This window comes from Pseudophryne corroboree, chromosome 8 (assembly GCF_028390025.1).
Source record: "Pseudophryne corroboree isolate aPseCor3 chromosome 8, aPseCor3.hap2, whole genome shotgun sequence".
Classification (NCBI taxonomy): Eukaryota; Metazoa; Chordata; class Amphibia; order Anura; family Myobatrachidae; genus Pseudophryne; species Pseudophryne corroboree.
In genome coordinates, this window is record NC_086451.1 from 303,254,644 (window position 1) to 303,267,666 (window position 13,023).

Genomic DNA, 13,023 nt, shown 5'->3' on the forward strand with positions numbered 1-13,023 from the left:
ACTTAAATTCAAAGAAACTTATTTATGGTTTGTTTTTATTATTGCTATGGTGTGCTTCTGTGACTTTAAAGTCTGGGCCTTTAGCTATGAAAATGTTTGAAATGCTAAATTTCAGATTTTAGTAGGTTTCAATAAACAAACTTATTATTATTATTATTATTATTATTATTATTATTAATAATAAAAACTGTGGCCATGAGGTCATGTGACCGCAACAGAATTTCTGGCAAACGGCATTTCTGTCTAACAGACTACACAAGTGGTCATTTCAGTATATTGAGGCACAAGCTCAGCTGGTGGGTGTGTTGGGGGATGGGGGGTTGGGCAGTTTTCTTAGGTCAGTTGCAGGGTTATCAACCATTGTAAATTTACTGAAGGTAAAAAAAAAAAAAAACAGCTATGTTTTCACCTGTCACTAAGATCTACAGTAATACCATCAGCTTTGACGCATTAAAGATTGTACACAATCTCAAATTTCAGGGATCTTTTACTTAAAATCAGTGTTATTGTAGATGCCGCTTTGACTTTACTTAGTGCTGACTAAATTTTAAAATGAGCACAATAATGTGTAAGTAAACATGAATCAAATAGTAGTTTTAAATTACAAAATACTTTAAAATATTTGTAACAGTCTGTGACCCCTGTCCCTTATCCAGGACCCTATAGTGTCTTCTGTTATTTAGATGCCCTTTTACATGTCTGTTGGTTCCCTGCCAAATTCAGGGTTACTCAGTGTACTATTTCAGTTGTTACAGGGCTTATACCCTTCTAGTTTTTTTTTTTAAAGTACCTTGAATACTTTCTTGTAGTTTCAACAAAATCAATTTAGTGTGTGAGGATTTTTATTTATTTCTTTTTTGCATTCCTATTTCATGTTTATAGCCTCCCAGTGAAGGATGCTGTTTTTTCTTGAGATTGCTGACATTTTAACTTTCTCGCATGCACATCTGCTGTGATTTAAGAACGTAACTAGGTGCACAATACTGAAGTAAATCAAAGTTTTTATCTACACTCTAAGTTGAAGGACCATTTTTTATCTAGGGCTATTTAAGCCAAGACCTTTGATTTTTGCTGACTTCTTATCAAGCTTCTAAAAACTTTGTAATCCTTTTGTAGCTGGATCAGTTCAGATTCAATCTTGTTGTACATATTGAAATATTACTGGATTTTAGCTTAACAATGTTATGTCAGTACTGTAGAGTTTCAGCATTTTTTGTCACGGCACACCTAGGCCAAAAAGTTATTGCAAAATGATTAAATGAAGTAATTTGTGCTTATTTGTCATCCTAAGGCTTAGTTATGTGGTGTGGGACAGGGGGTGCACTTTTGTTTGTCTATGTAGTCTATGACTGGCAGCCACCAGCACTGGTTAATACCTATCATGTTAACCATAAACAGTTTGATTTGGTCCTGGTCCGCCAACCTATAAAACCCCAGCAGGTGCCATGGCACCGACTTTGGAAACCACTGACTTTTAGGTCAGACTATTATCTGGATCCTCGTACATATGATAACACCTACTTTGAGGATAACTCTGTGTAAATCAATGACTGGTTAAGTCAATTGAACGCCTTTACCCCATCCATTGAAAATGATTATGGAAACCCTTAAACATGGTCTGCTTGGGATAAAAGTCTAGAATCAAATAGCCAAGATATAAATTCTCTTGACTCTGTGTCAGTTTAATTGGTTTCATAACATTTTCCCATATTGCTACCACACCATTTCTGAAAGGCTCGCTCAGTCTTGGTTCACATACTGCATGTCAAATTCATATTCCATGCAATCCCTGTGCATCTGCTTGATAGCGTTGCAACCTTTCCCAAAGGATTGCACAGCACTGGCAATTTGGACAAAACACTTGGAAATACGTGGTGGTTGACTTCTTGAGTCCTGCTACACTGGCATGGGAAAACCTATTTAACAAGTATTGTGGCAGTAATTATACCATACCAATGCCTGTTCTGTTATCTGCACAAAATGCATGTTGTTGAATGCATCAATATATATATATATATATATATATACTGTATATATACTGTGTGTACGTATGTGTGTGTGTGTGTGTGTGTATATATATATATATATATATTCTATTAAATAATGAAACTGTACTTGTATAAAAACAGACCATGCTGTGTGATTAAAATGGGAGTGGGGAAACACTGACCTTGGACTATCCCAAAATGTTTTTGCAAGTTTCCCCCCTCTTACATAGATAGTTTCCTGTCACATAGTGTTCGAAAAAGTTGTGTTTTTCCCATGTGTCATAAAAATGCTTAGTTCAAAAGTACAGCAATGTGTTAGCTTAAAATATATAGTTAAATTGAATAAAATGCCCACCAAATCTTTCCGTAGGTTAACTGAGGATTACACGGCAGATTGTATGTCATTCGTGCTTGTGTGTTTGAGTGGCACAAAAGTGACGGCTGTGAGGATGTCGAAGATGATGAACGTCCCAGAAAGCCTTTGCACATAATCTGAAGGATATCAGATATGGTAAACATCAGCAAAGAAACTGTTAGGAAAGTTTTGCTTCAAGGTTTTATAACGTGACAAAAGTTTGTGCTAAGATGGTTCCAGGGCTTCTCACTGCCAAGCAGAAAGAAAATCAAAAATGAATTTGTACAGACATTTTGGAACAAATTCAAGCTGATTCGCATTTTTTAGATAAAGTTATTAGCTGTGATGAAACATGGATATTCCAGTACAATCCAGAGAAAAAAACGCCAGTCCATGCAGTGGAAAAATACCATCATCACCAAGAATAAAGAAAGCACATCAAAGCAAATCCAAAATCAAAGCTATGTAATTGTTTTCTTTGCTATCAAGGGTGTTATTTTGGCAGACTGGGTACCAGAAAGTACTGTACAACAGTGAAACAAAATTGTTACAAACATGTTCTAGAAACTTTGCTGCAAAGAATCTGAAGAAAAATGCCAGAATTGTGAAAAAATGGTTTCATCCTCCATCAGGACACTGCACCAGCCCAAACAGCTCTCTCTGTGAAGCAGTTTTTAGTCAAGAAACAGATTGCAGTGTTAGACACACCCCCCCCTCCCCCATAAGACCTCATTCAGCTTGGTTCGCTAATGAGCCAGAAATGTAAATTTTCTCAATCCTGCTTCTGCTAAAAATCGAATGTGAAGAGCCGCCCAGAAAGGTAAAAGACGAGCACCAATGCAATCGCAAAATTGCATATACATTCTCAAAATTGCGATGCATACGCAGAAATCAAGTACCATCTACAATTGCAGTAGACCCAGGGCTACGCAGAATGATGAGAATACAGTCACACTGGCGCCATGGTTTGTTTTTTTTGCAATCCATTGCAACTGACGTCAGATACATGCCCCGCAATCGGCCATGATTTGCCTGCATTTTTCCAACCACTCCCCACAAATGCCATGTTAACACCCACAAATCGTCACTACCTGTCAATCAAATTGCGATTGCATTTCAGTATATTGCGATTGCAGTGTAGACCGTGCACACATAATGTGTTAGCAGCACATGCGCAGTCTGCCAATAATCGCCCAACTTGTGATTTTGCAACTGAAGATAAATAAGCCCCATACTCGCAAGACCTAGCACCGTGTGACTTCTTTTCTTTTCCCTAAAGTAAAATGTGTACTCAAAGCAACCCTTTTTCCATTGCCACGGGTTGGTAATGCTTTGCTGGTGGCCAGGATCTCGGCGGTCAGCACACCGTCCGCGGGATCCCGGCAGCAGAATGTCGGCGGGGATGGGGGAGCAGGGTCAGGGGCGAGCGCAACAGAGCCCCTTGTGTGTGTGGGTGTGTGTGTATATATATATATATATATATATATATATATATGAGGTATATGTATGTGTGTGTGTGCGTGTGTGCGTGTGAGTGTATATATATATATATATATATACATATATATATATATAAAATATCTATCCCTGGGCTTTCAGGTCCACTGCACATGCCCCCGCCAAGTGCACATGGGAAGAATGCTTTGCCTGGCATAGTGGTAAGTCAATCCTTACCTTTCTAAATCATTATTGATACTCAGCTGCACTGTAATATTTATTCAATTACAGTGGCAACAGTCAAATATGCTACAATGCACATGAACCGTCCCATTTTCCCACCCCAAGCAGCCAAACCCCAACCACCATTCCCTTTAACAGCCTAACCCTACTCCCAATCACCCCACCCAAAGCCTAACTCTAAATCCCCCCCCCTCCGAAGCCAAACCCTAACCCTTGAACAGTACTTACAGCCTGAAGTTGTTGGCATCTTCCCCTGTCAGGATCTCGCAGCCGTAATTCTGCTTGCCAGGGTTATGACTGTCGGGGTGCAGACTACATCACTCATAGGAGTATATTCAATTGAAGTCGAAAGCTGCCATCTGTCGAAAAGATGGCAGTTTTTTACTTTTTTAGGTCGGAAGGGGTTCCAACCTATTCAATATAACCCAAAATTATTTGACAAGTCGAGGAATTCGACTTGTCGAAAAGCACGTGGATCGGCAGAATAGCTGCCGATCCGCATGCTTCTGTCGAAAACGGGGCCAAAGCCGACAGGTTTTGGACACCTTTTTGACCATCTCAATCCGACTTTAAAAACAGTCGGATTGAGATGAGGAAGCCGAGAGGAGGAGAGGGGGGAGACCAGCAGGGAAACGGGGGAGAGCTGCGGGCAGATGGGTGAGATCAGCACTACAGCAGAGGCTATAGCAGCGTAGCCGGAGGATGTGTCACAGCCGCCACTCATGGCAGCATCCACCCAGCTCCAGCAAGCGAGACCTGCTGGAGCCGGGTGGACGCTGCCTTGAGCGGCGGCTGTGACACATCTTCCGGCTATGCTGCTATAGCCTCTGCTGTAGCCCTGATCTCCCCCGTCTGCCCGCGGCTCTCCCCGTCTCAGCTACCACATCTCAATTCTACTTTTTTTAAAGTCGAATTGAGATGGCATTAAATAGCCCTTGTCGGATCCATTCCAACAAATGAATGTCGGAATGGATCCGACTTCAATTGAATATACCCCATAATTTTGTGTTGCGCTCTGCTAAACTATGTAAAAGATAGCAAAGGACTTTGAAAATAACAGGAACATGGATAATGTCAGACCAATGCAGCCCAGTGCTGTTTCTTAATGTTTTGATCTGCCGAAAATTTGACGCTGCCAACCATAGGATGTGTGCCTACAGTACTTTGAACACTTTAAGCAAATTTGTTTTTTGCGTAAAGTCAACATGAAAATTTGCAAAAAATAAAAAAATAAAATAATCCTGTCTGGATGAGCCCCAATCCATTTTTTTTTTACATGTGTATGTTTATATATATATATATATATATATATACTTTTAAGAAGACAGCCATCTTCTCCTATTTGCAAGGGAGCTTTCAGTAATTATGACATGCCACCAGTCCTATATGTATGGAACTAGTAGTGTTAAGGCCCTGGCTCTCTGGTATCTCCTGTTCACCATGCAGTGAATACATGAGATAAGCAGGACCTGCCCCTTACCTTAGGTAGGCAGGGTGACCTTGTGTGTGCTAGCTCATAGAGGATTCCTGCTACCTGTCAGCGCTGATGATCACTGTCACATACTGCCTCTAATTAACAGCCTCTAATTAACTCTGATTCACTGCTGTCTGTGAATTAAAGGCAGCTCACAACTGGTGTAACTGGCATTGTTGGAGTCTACCTGACAGAGTGCCAAACTGAGGAAAGCACAAGGGGTGAGTGCCATTATCACAGACAGAGCAGAGGCTGGTGTGTTCCTGCCTCCACCAAGGTACATACCCCCTGTTCTCCACATCACACAGGACATTGTACTTGTACCCCTGCCACCCACTGTCTCTCCCTGTTATCCTCTCCCTGTCACCCACTGCCTTCTGCTGTCATCCTCTGCCTCCCCTTACCTTCTGTTGTTACCCTCTGCCTCTCCCTGTCATACACTGCCATGTGGCATATTGTGAACTTGGGTTGGGGTGAAGGAGGGTGGCCCAAAATTATATTTATGCACCTGGGCCAACCACTCCCAAGTTCTGCCACTGGATAGACATCATTAATCCTTTGTATGTTCGGGTTTTAGAATACTAATACAGATCATGAGTACAAAGTGCATTACTAGATATGTTCATGATCATGTTCCTAAACCTTGTGTACTCCGAATGCCTATTAAGCATAAATACAATGATCTCAATTGTAAATACAATGGCAAAGAGTTGAACACATTTAGAAGGAATGAATACTGTGCAATATACATTTACAACTGAGCCTTAGGCATAGTTGGCTGCAAGAGCGACTGAGGAATCCATGCAACCATATGTGACAAAGAGTGTATACGCAAATTGCTGGCTATCAGGACACAGTGTTCCATTGAATTATAGAAAAGTATAAATTTTATGTATGTTAGTTCTTTCTTTTAATTTGTTGCATACTTTAGTTCAAATTATATAATCGGTTATCCTCCATGCCTTCACACACCCACTCATGAATGTATACCCCACAAGGCACACCTCACCCCCCCACCCCCCCAGCATGTCTGCACTCACCACCACACCCATTCCTGCGAGCCCCCACCCCCTGTCCCCTAAGTGTATATATATATATATATATATATATATATATATATATATATACTAGCTGGAGTACCTGGCGTTGCCCGGGATTTTAAGAATGTTTGTTTACAAAAATTAATTTAAATATTAAACACACAGTATAAATAACAATACGCTCATATGTAAAATTTCACGATCTTCGCTTGTAAACTGTGGATTTGTATAAAAAGACAGAAGGGCAGAAGCACAATTGTTTGCTTTTATATATTAGATAAGTACCTAGATAGATCCTCCTCCCCCAAACACACCACAGTTTCTTATATAGCACAGCACATTATATATCTCCTGATATACTCTGTGCTGCTGGGGGACCGTGCTACTTCCACTATATAACTCTCAGTGTGTGGGTTCGTGCTACCTCCATTCCCCTCCTCACATCATGTCACTGGCCCTGTCACATGCAGCCCTGTCATCACTGACATATCATGCATGTCCTGATATAGTCTGTGCTGCTGGCCCACCCCTAGGGGTGCTAGTGGTGTGTTACCCCCAGAGTGTTTGTTCACAGAGTGTAAGTAATATGTGTCGCAAGTTTGGTGTAAATTGGTCCAGGCATTCCAGAGTTATGCTGTCTGCTGAAAAACTCTGTGCTGCTGCCTCACCCCTAGGGGTACTAGCAGTGTCTTACCCCCACAGTGTTTGTTCCCAGCTTGTAAGTCATATGTGTACCTAGTTCGTTGTAAATTGGTGTAGGCATTCTGGAGTTATGCTGTCTTCTGTAATACTCTGTGCTGTTGTCCCACTCCTAGGGGTGCTAGGGGTGTCTAACCCCCACAGAGTTTCTTCACAGATTGTAAGTTAGATGTGTACCAAGTGTGGTGTAAATTGCTCCAGGCCTTCCACAGTTATGCTGTCTGCTGACATATTTTGTGCTGCTGTTCCACCCCTAGGGGTGCTAGGGGTACTCTGACCCTCACAGTGTTTGTTTCCCGAGTGCAAGTCATATGCGTACCCAGTTTGTTGTAACTTGGTCTAGCCATTTGGGAGTTATGCTGTCTCCTGAAATACTCAGTGCTACTTCCCCACCCCTAAGGGTGTCTAACCCCCACCGTGTTTGTTGCCAGATTGTAAAGCATATGTGTACCAATTTTTAAGTACATTGCTCTAGCAATTCCGGAGTGATGCTGTCTCCTGATATACTCTGTGCTGCTGTCTCCCCCTCCAGGGGTGCTAGGGATTTCAAATTGTTTTAGTTACCTCCGCCATGTTTTAGTACGGTTGTATGTAAAATTTCACGATCTTCGCTTGTAAACTGGGGATTTGTATGGAAATACAATACAGAAGGACAGAAGGACAAATTTTCATTTATATATATATATATATATATATACAGGTTGAGTATCCCATATCCAAATATTCCGAAATACGGAATATTCCGAAATACGGACTTTTTTGAGTAAGAGTGAGATAGTGAAACCTTTGTATTTGATGGCTCAATGTTCACAAGCTTTGTTTAATACACAAAGTTATTAAAAATATTGTATTAAATGACCTTCAGGCTGTGTATATAAGGTGTATATGGAACATAAATGAATTGTGTAGATGTAGGCACACTTTTTTTAATGCACAAAGTTCTAAAAAATATTGGCGAAAATTACCTTCAGGCTGTGTGTATAAGGTTTATATGAAACATAAATGCATTCTGTGCTTAGATTTAGGTCCCATAACCATGATATCTCATTATAGTATGCAATTATTCCAAAATACGGAAAAATCCGATATCCAAAATACCTCTGGCCCCAAGTATTTTGGATAAGGGATACTCAACCTGTATATATATATAAATTATGGGAACTGCTGATAAACTGCCATCTTGGTGCCTTGTATGCCATTCTTACTGTTCCTTCAACCTCATAAAGATGCATAATATGTATGAAAATGTACATTGACAGGTCATCAAATGTATTGAATGTATTGTGGGAAAGTAGCCTTGAAAAGCAAAAAAACTTTTGTTCTCCTCTGTTTGGCAACATGTTTCTAAACCAAATCAGCTGCTTTGGGGCTATATATATATATATATATATATATATATATATATATATATATATAAATTGTTTTTAGTGCAAAAGTTTTTTTCATGTCTAACCATGGACATTGGCCCTCATTCCGAGTTGTTCGCTCGCTAGCTGATTTTAGCAGCATTGCACACGCTAGGCCGCCGCCCTCTGGGAGTGTATCTTAGCAGAATTGCGAACGAAAGATTAGCAAAATTGCGAATAGACATTTCTTAGCAGTTTCTGAGTAGCTCCAGACTTACTCTGCCACTGCGATCAGTTCAGTCAGTTTCGTTCCTGGTCTGACGTCACAAACACACCCAGCGTTCGCCCAGACACTCCCCCGTTTCTTCAGACACTCCCACGTTTTCCCCAGAAACGCCAGCGTTTTTTCGCGCACTCCCATAAAACGGCCAGTTTCCGCCCAGAAACACCCACTTCCTGTCAATCACAGTACGATCACCAGAACGATGAAAAATCCTTGTTATGCCGTGAGTAAAATACCTAACTTTTGTGTAAAATAACTAAGCGCATGCGCTCTGCGAACCTTGCGCATGCGCAGTAAGCGACTAATCGCAATATAGCGAAAATCGGCAACGAGCGAACAACTCGGAATGACCACCTTTGTTATGTAAAATGTAATTTAACTATTTCAAGTATTCCATTGCTCAGTGTATGATCGCATCTATCTACAGTGTACACGGAGGGATCCTTGTGAGGGGGGAGGGTTCTATCTCAAATGAACTGAAGAGACTGATGTGTACTATGGAACAGTTCACTTTACGGAGCAGCAGCCTAAGGCAGCTGCTGTAATCTCATCCCAGTTAGTTGTTCCTATATTCCAGTCCATTACTGCGATAGATCCTGGTGTCAATCTTGGCATTCGGTATATATCGAGACCCAGTAGATGGTTTAAGTAATTGTATGTTTGAAAAGCAGTTTACCAGCCATTTTTTATTTAATGAAGAATTTGGGTTTGTTTTTTGTTTTTTTACTCTCTTAGGCCCTCATTCCGAGTTGTTTGCTCGCAAGCTGATTTTAGCAGCTTTGCACACGCTAAGCCGCCGCCTACTGGGAGTGAATCTTAGCATAGTAAAATTGCGATCGAAAGATTAGCAGAATTGCGAATAGATACTTCTTAGCAGTTTCTGAGTAGCTCCAGACTTACTCGGCAACTGCCATCAGTTCAGTCAGTTTCGTTCCTGGTTTGACGTCACAAACACTCCCAGCGTTTGCCCAGACACTCCCCCGTTTCTTCAGACACTCCCGCGTTTTTCCCAGAAACGGCAGCGTTTTTTCACACACACCCATAAAACGGCCAGTTTCCGCCCAGAAACACCCACTTCCTGTCAATCACATTACGATCACCAGAACGAAGAAAAAACCTCGTAATGCCGTGAGTAAAATACCTAACTGCATAGCAAATTTACTTGGCGCAGTCGCACTGCGGACATTGCGCATGCGCATTAGCGACTAATCGCTCCGTTGCGAAAAAAAAATAACGAGCGATCAACTCGGAATGACCACCTTAGTTTTGTTGGTCATGTACCATTCACACATTATTACCATTTCGTTGATAGTTTGACTGGGTGTAGTACGGGTGACCGGCGGTCTCCTGACCGCCGGTCACCTTACCGACGCCGGGATCCCGGCAGCATACCGACGCTGGGATCCCGGCGTGGGAAGGGCGAGTGCAGCAAGCCCCTTGTGGGCTCGCTGCGCTCGCCACGCTGCGGGCTCGGTGGCGACCTGCGGTTGCCACGGGTTCTATTCCCACTCTATGGGTGTCGTGGACACCCACGAGTGGAAATAGTCCCTGTTGGTCGGCATGCCGACCATCGGGATAGCGAGCCGTCGGGCTCACGGAGGAGGTCATGTGACTGTCGGTCAGCCGACCGGCGGTCACGTGACTACCACCCGTTTGACTGCCATTGAGGTAAAGTAAATGTATTTTTCCCTTTCTGAACCACAGGGAAAGTACAAAATTTCATATTCTACATATTGTGCACTGAAAAAGCCACATATGCAGTCCCAGATATTATGTAAATGGGTATTTTCAGTCAAGAACCAACAAGCCATAGCACTATCCAGTCATATTGTTTGACAATCGTGCACAGCGATATCTGTTTCCAAATTAACAGAGAATTACCAGTAGTGGGTGCTAGTGGGTGCAGCATCTGAAGAGAAGGGTCTCTGTGCTGTATATGGGATTCCGTTCTGAACAATTTACTGGTCTGGCTTTCTCTCATATGCAATACTGAGTACACACCACAAATACACTTATGATCAGCCGCTCATTTTGTCTTGTCAGCCAGCTGTGAAGTCGGTTATCCACCATTACCTGTGCTGCAGAGCCGACATGATGTCAGTGAACAGCGTCGTTCACAGACCTATCAGGTGTACACACCAGCCAATCTGCTAGTGATAAATCGCCCGTTCAGTAGATTGGTCGATATATCGCCCAATGTGTGTATCCAGCTTAAAATACACCCAGTGAAAAGCTGAATCCATTCATACTAAAAATAAATGCCTTCACCCTTTGCATCTGGGTAATTTTTTTTCTTCTTTTGTTTTACAGTATGTTAGGGTTTGATGGATCTGTTTTGAGAAAAGGTTCTGGAGTTGTTCATTAGATTCACTAGTTTTATTGTTCCACAGTCAAAAGGAAACTAACCTTCAACTGTACAGCTAGTGCTGAAATTAATACACACTGCCCAGCCACTTAATGGATTTTGGAAGAAACTTCAGGGGTTATATGGTTTTGATATTTCTGTGTCCTACTGCTTAGATGCATGAACTGCTGTCAGCCGCTGGATTGGTGCTTCCCAGATTATTACAGTATGTGCTGCTTTGTTACTTGTATCATTCTTTTGTTCTACTTCTCATGTATTTTTCTGCCTTGGCTGTACAGTGAAGACAGATATTACGCGTGTCCTAAAATGAATTCAGCTACTGGCAGCTGGCCGACTTACACTGTCTCCATTTTTAGTACTTTCCTCTGTAGAAACGACTTGCTGTAAATTTGATGACACCACTATTTGCCTCCGCCACAGAAGGTGTTGAGCAATGAATTAGAGTGGAGGTCACCTGGGATTACTGTGTTGTGGTGCCTCTTGGTATGACACATTTGCCGAGGTCTTTAGAGACGTTTTATGGAGAGGTTGATGGATGACAGCCACAATGCAGTTTGTTTTTATTAAATTTACCATTGGGATGGAGTTCAGCGTTGTTTGTCATAGATCTATTGGTCAAATCACAACTTTATTGCAGGGGAAAAACAACAGGACTCCATTCAGTATGGTAAGGAAATGCAGAGATTGCTCTGATACTATTGCCCACGTTGTCCATCTTGTGTTTCATTTAATTTGAGAGCATTTTTATAAAATCATATATGGCATAATGTACACCTTAACTTGCATTATACGGATATTTACAAATCACTGAGGAGATTTACTGCACATGGCAGCAAGATACATTTTAATCCAATCATGGGAATACAATTTTTTCTTTCCATTGTATAGTGCAGTAATGACATCATCAGGTGATGAGTGTATGTAAATTATTTTTATGTGTACAATGTGTTCCAAATATTATATACCCCAGGGTGTAGAGTCATTAAAAGCAGACCTGTCTATGTTAAGAGTGAGCATCTGTTTCTTATTTATTTGTACTATAGTTTTAATTCTATTCAATGTACATATAAAGATGGTCTAATTTGTTGGTACCCTTCCACTAGAAAAGGAGAACCCATTTTTAGAACCCATCGGAAATAACTTGAGAATTACAAAAGTAATTGGCATCCAGCATTAGGTATTCCATAATTAATAGAAATCAGACTTTGTATTTGATTTTTTTTTTTTATGCAACAGAATATTTTAATTATTAAAACAAAAACCGTATATTGAATCCTTAGGTGATATCGAGTTAATTTATTCTCTGGGTATATTCCAATGTCCCTGATTCTGGCAGTTACCGGGAATTTTGTTTTGCTTGCCTCAGGCACACAAAACAAAAATCTCATAAACAGCCCTTACAGCCCCACTTTATTTGTGAAAACATAGGTCCGGGAACTTATCCCGGAACCTATGTGTTTTTGGTTGAGAAACTGAGGAATAAAGGGGTAGAGCAAAAAAAAAAATGTCAATGCTGTAAAACCAAAAAAATCACGAAAACCCTTGTTTTTCAAGGCCTAAAATTATGTGGCACTTCTGGCATGACTAGGCGATCTGTCCACCTAGTCACGCCGGGGGTGCACAGAGATGCTCCCATTCAGAGCATCTCTGTCCGGGCGTGCGGACGGAGACGCTCTCAATTCAAGTAAATGGGGCGCATCTCCATCACGGGTGCGCGCGCCCAGATGGAGACGGAGACGCCGAGTCCTAGGCGCAACTAGGCACAGACGGAGCCACGACTGGCGTGGCTCCAT

The 13,023-nt window shown here is 41.5% G+C and overlaps 1 protein-coding gene across 2 annotated transcripts in view; it reads left to right on the forward strand.

Annotated features, from left to right (window-relative positions):
• IL1RAPL2 (interleukin 1 receptor accessory protein like 2) overlaps positions 1 to 13,023 on the forward strand; it is a 1,679,520-nt gene that overhangs the window by 61,113 nt on the left and 1,605,384 nt on the right. The gene's annotated exons all lie outside the window — the stretch shown is intronic.